Source organism: Oryza glaberrima, chromosome 2 (assembly GCF_000147395.1).
Source record: "Oryza glaberrima chromosome 2, OglaRS2, whole genome shotgun sequence".
Classification (NCBI taxonomy): Eukaryota; Viridiplantae; Streptophyta; class Magnoliopsida; order Poales; family Poaceae; genus Oryza; species Oryza glaberrima.
In genome coordinates this window covers 12,193,457-12,199,020 of record NC_068327.1, presented here as the reverse complement: position 1 = coordinate 12,199,020, position 5,564 = coordinate 12,193,457, and the positions used below count along the sequence as shown (strand labels likewise).

At 50.1% G+C, this 5,564-nt stretch overlaps 1 pseudogene; it reads right to left on the bottom strand.

Annotated features, from left to right (window-relative positions):
* Positions 1 to 3,529: 3,529 nt before the first annotated feature.
* On the bottom strand, positions 3,530 to 5,075 carry LOC127763960 (uncharacterized; annotated as a pseudogene).
* Between the last annotated feature and the right edge of the window lie 489 nt (positions 5,076 to 5,564).

The window sequence follows — 5,564 nt, the reverse complement described above, 5'->3', positions numbered from 1 at the left end:
ATGTTCCAGCATGCTGAAATAGAAGTGTAAGGCACATATGCACAGGGAAGCACATCCTTTTTTCAACAGGTACAACAGAGAGGCCAACAATCTTATCTCACAAAACATTAATCAAACTACACATAGAAACATGAAACTAATCTATACAAGTAGCACTAGCACCTGCAACACATTAGTTTTCAGTTAAAATTGTTTCACTGAGTATACAAGACATGTTTCATCTCTCTGAGACAATATGTTTCATCATGTGAAATAGAAATGTCATGCACAGGGAAGCAAAAAACATGGAAGCCTGCTAGATTTGACAATATGTTTCTGCCTTTTTACTAACCTGAAATTGCAACACATTTTGTGGGGGGAGGGGTGCTGAGAGCACTCCACGGCTATCTGCAGAAGAACTTATCACTGGCTGTGTCCCGGTGATGGAAACCCTCACCGCCAGCGGATGGGAAGTTTGTTCCACATGCGACATGTTGCAGATGGTCGGAGAGGACTAGTTGTGTGCCAGAGTTCGTCGTGCGGCGGGGGCGACGACGTTGCAGTGGCGGAGATAAGGCTAGAGAAGAGGAACGTCGGTGTTGCAGCGGCGGCGGCGCGTGGGTGTTGCAGCGGTGGCGGCGGCGCGTTGGTGTTGCAGCAGCGCTGGGAGTAGCTGCGGCGAGGTCAGCACGCGCCGCCAGCGGAGCTCTCCCCCACCCACCCCCCTTCCCCCCCCCCCCCCCCGCGCGGGGCATGGCGTTGACCCGCGCTGCTCGGGCACCCTCGGTTTGTTTCACCTAGCTCTGTCGGGGTGGAACATCCCATTAAGGTGTCTGGTTGACGATCCGACGGCAGGCGCGCGCACGCTACATCGGACGACTGGGACGACGCCCGATCTCCCCAGACTCGGATCGGGTGACCGATCCGTAGACGCTTCCACGAGCTCCAGCTCGTACAACCCGAGCACAATGGTGGGGCACTCCCTCCATCCTGACCCAAATGAAAGGAGCTCAAAGCATCCACCCATGAGATCCATCCCCGCTACCCAGGGTTGTGGCCGATGCTCTTGTCGGTCCAAACGTTAACCATCACAGGGGTGCCCTTTGGCACGGAGTACCCGTCGACGACGCAGTCCGCCACCGCCTCATGGAGGAGCCGGATCGGCGGGTGCATATGTAGTGTCTCCATGGTGACACACTTGAGGAAGGGGAGCTTCTCCATGTCGCCCTCCTCCACTCCGCGGCCGAGCCTGACCACCTCCATGAGCTACGTCACTGCCGCCACGGGGAAGGGGTGCATGCCCATCCCGACGCGGGGATTTGGGGGCGCGGGGGTGGAGTTTTTTTTTTGAGAAACACAGTACAAACACAGGCGCTCACAACACGCACACACGTACACCTTACCCCTATGAGCACATCCAGAAGACTAGGCCGGCATATCTTGAGCTCGACGAAGTCACCATAGGCATATCGTTGTCAACAAGTACATTGTGTACAACTGAAAGAATAATTAGTCGTAAATATGAGCACCCGTGTCAAATCTAGGATTTGAACTCGGGTGTGAACCTAACCAGTTGAGCAACGCTCACTTTGTGCGGGGGTGGAGATTTGGAGGCACGGAAGCGAAGATTTGGGGGCGATGAAGATGGTGGGGAGGGCCTTGGTGTGGGCGGAGGGAGGAGACGGAGAGTGGCTGTGGAGATTATGGGTACCCCATACCCACACGACATAGTTATCCGACTGGTATAGGGGATAGCTTATATTTATGAAATATGTAACAGATCATAACTTGGGTATTACGTTTTCTTGTATATTACGGAACGGCCTAAAGTCCTGGTTTGGCAATATTGTAAAATAGATTTAGGAAACCGATACCGTATTGGTTAAGGTTTCTATCTTGTAATCCTGCCCCCCCCCCATCTTATATAAGGTGGGCAGGAGGCCCTCTAGGGGGCATGAGACACAACTAGATCGTCAGATCTAATACACCCGGCGGATTCAAATCCCTAAACAGGAGTAGGGTATTACCTCTCATTGAGAGGGCCTGAACCTGTCTAAATCCTTGTCTCTGCATCCATCCACTTTTAGGTCTCGTGCGCTACCCCTTTTATTATTGCCGAATTCATGTTTCGACAGCGGCGGCGATGGATGTGGCATAGGGGGAGAGTGCGAGAGAGAGACGTGGCATGGAGAGATAAGGATAAGGATAAAATGGACAGTGCAGTTGACCTGACTTCGGTGGGTGGGGTTAAAATGATCATTTTGGCTCATTTTTGTTAGGTGCTGGTTTTTTCTAAGAACCGTAAATATAAGTATAGGTGTCGGTTCAGACTTTAGAATAGGCACCTATACTATATTATATGTGTTGGTTTTTACCTATAACCGATGCCTATAATATAAATATAGGTGCCTGTTTTTGAAAAACGACACATTTAGTGTAGGTTCCAGTTTTGTAGTAGTGACTCCCGGTCACAAACTCAGTAGTCAGGACAATTGCCATGGATCTGGAAAAATTTTACCAAAAACTCCTAACTGTGAGTCTGAAATATTGCCTGAGATAAGCATCAGCACCAAAATATTCATTCATGTCGTGATGTAGTAACAAAGATTCATGTCTCGTTTCTTACCCAAACATACTGCACAATCTAAAAGGAGAACCATCCCTGAATCACCAGAATACTGAAAAATCTACACAATATTGCTGTGGCAAAACCAACCCAGCAAAACCAACCAACTTCAGATTTCAAGTTCGTAAGAACGTTTGAAAGAATCTTTCAGAAAACATGAAAGAGTCGACATGAACATAGCAGTCTTAAGGTAATCTGTCAGCACAGCTCTCTCTCTGAAGTTCTGAAGAAATTGGCTAACTGAATCTTGCCGAACGTATACAGTAAACTGACGAACAAATGCAGAGAACGAAAAACAGAGTTAGACAGAGGTTTGTGCTGCGTACTATCGGCAGCTTTTCTGATTTCTCTTCTCCTTTTATTAGCTCCACTGGGAGTTCGTTACACGCATAACAACCAACGACTTTACTGGATCCAAACTACTGAACGCGCCATCCCACGTCCTTGGACTCGGTCTTGTAACTAAAAAACAAGAAAACCGCTACTGTAAAAACAAAAAATGTACACTAGCCGATCGTGATCTGAACCCGGTCAGCCCCTTATTACATGCATGATTAGGCTGCATTCGTTCTCCCAATTTACGCCCCCCCCCCCCCCCCCCCTCCTCTTTCTCAAACTATTAAACAGTGTATTTTTTTGCAAAAAATTTCTACACCGTAGTTGCTTTAAAAAATCATATTAATCCATTTTTCGAAAAAAATTACCTAATACTCTAATGAGTCGCTCCGTTTTGCGTGCACTGCCTAAGGTAAAAATGAAGAACAAGCTAGAATGTGCAAGATTATAGGACAAGTTCAGCATAATCAATTTTGAAAATTATAGCAGGCATCATTCAGTAATTAGACAAATGCAGATAACAAAGTTTCTCACAGTAGAATGCTAAATGATTAACAGCACGGCAGAGGCATCAGGCATCATATGTCAATGAAAGAACTAGTAACACAGAGCACAATCTTCATGGGTAAGGAAAATCAGAACTGCAAGAATGGAATATTGACAGAGATAAAGCATCATCAGTATCAAATAGTAACAAAGATTCATGTCTCAATCCTTACTCAAACGTATTGCCAAATTTTGAACGATTACCGGAGCTGAATTAAGAGAATACTGAAGCAATCCGCACAAAACTCTACCCATCCTGAAGCACATGAAGTCTCAGCTGTTCCAGTTGTTTGGTTGCTTGCATCTCAAACCATTCACAAAGGCCGCCGTTTGGGGGCAGGTAGAACCAAGTCCACGGCGAGGAGTCCGATGGCGACTCTCGCGGTAGGCAGCGGACGATGCCCTGCTCGCAGCATCTGCCGGTGTCGCCGCAGGGGAACGGCCCCTGGACCTGCTGCGCCTGCGAGGTCGAGCTCCCTGCGCCGCTGAACCTCGCGGAGTCATCCAGGAAGTAGATGCTGGGAGAGCAGGGGTTCCTCATCTCGACGGCGATGGAGCAGCCTCGCGCGAGGAAGATCCTCCGGTCTGCGAGGGTGTCCAAGGTGAGTTTCTTCCAGGACAGCAGCTTCAGCTCGACAGCGGCTTCAGCTCCAGCTTGAAGACTTCAAACGCCACCGTGGCCTTCTCCGTGGAGGCGAACCTGACGACCATGAGCAGCTGCCCGCGGGACTCCACGAGGTAGCGGGCGAGCACCTCCCCTGTCTCCGCCATGGCCGGTCGGGGGTTCCTGCGGTCTGCGGACCAGGTACTTGTTCACGGACGACATCGTGAGCTCGCGGTGCCTGTCGTTGGCCTTGGGCGTGTACACCAGGAGGTCCTCCTTGTTGATGAGGACATAGAACCCCACACCGAGCGAGCCAGCGGAGAAGTACTTGGCGTCCTCGATTGGGTCCTTGGATAGCTGCTTCTGCCAAATCTTGAACCCGGAGCCCCACTTCAGCATCGGCGGCGTCCACTCGTTCATGCCGGGGCGCCAGAACATGATGTTGGGCTTGCCGGACACTATGGCGGCGGCGTAGTACGGGTGAGCCTGACATGGGGTATAGGAGAGGATGACGGCTTGGATGTGGTTGATGAAGGTGGTATCAGGGTTGTTGTTGCGGAGGGATCTCGGGAGGAGGACGCGCTCGCCGGTGCAGAGGTTGAGCAGAGCGGGGGCAAGATTCCCCGGGACAGAGCGGTCATCATGCGGAATCTCGGCGGCGGCGACCCAACCTTCAAGGTGGGCGCCGCAGAAGCGCGCGCCACGGGCGTTGTCCGGTAGGCGGGGCCCCTGGTGGGTGCGCTCGCAGGCGACGCAGAAGGAGGTCGCGTTGGTGGACGGCATGAACAGCCACGGTTGCATAGGCGGCAGATGCCGCATAGCGATGGTGCGCCACCGTGTGCAGACACCGGAGAACATGGAGTGGTCAGAGAGGCAAAGGAAGTGGTGGAGGATGCCGGCGAGGCACTCTTCGGGGAGCTCCGCCCACGCCATGTTTGCGTCGGCCATGGGAGGGGGAGGAGGAGGAGGATGAGTTTCTGGAAACTTTTGGATGGGATTGGGAATGGTGGGAAGAAGAAGAGGGCAAGTGGGAAGATTCGTTGAGGAGATTGCTGCGGTTTTATAGGCTTCTTGTCTGAAGCCACGCGGCTGCTAATCCTTTTCTTCTTGCTTGCCAAGTTTTCCTATTGTTCTGCATTTCTATTGTTCTACGGTGATCTCCAGACATTACTCTGCTACAGTATCTGCTTGTTCTGCATTCATTTCAATTTATTGTAGAAGATTATCTTTGTTTATACTGCAGTGCTTTCCGTATTCAAAGTAAAAAATAAATATATTCTTCTGTTATGTTCTTTCACAAAATTTACACAGCTCTAAGGTTGTGTTTAGTTCAGCGTAAAGTTTGAATTTTGGTAGAAATTAGAGATGATGTGACTAAAAAGTTGTGTGTGTATGACAGGTTGATGTGATGGAAAAGTACTGAAGTTTGGATCCAAACTTTGGATCTAAACACAGCCTAAGATGGGCTGTTGC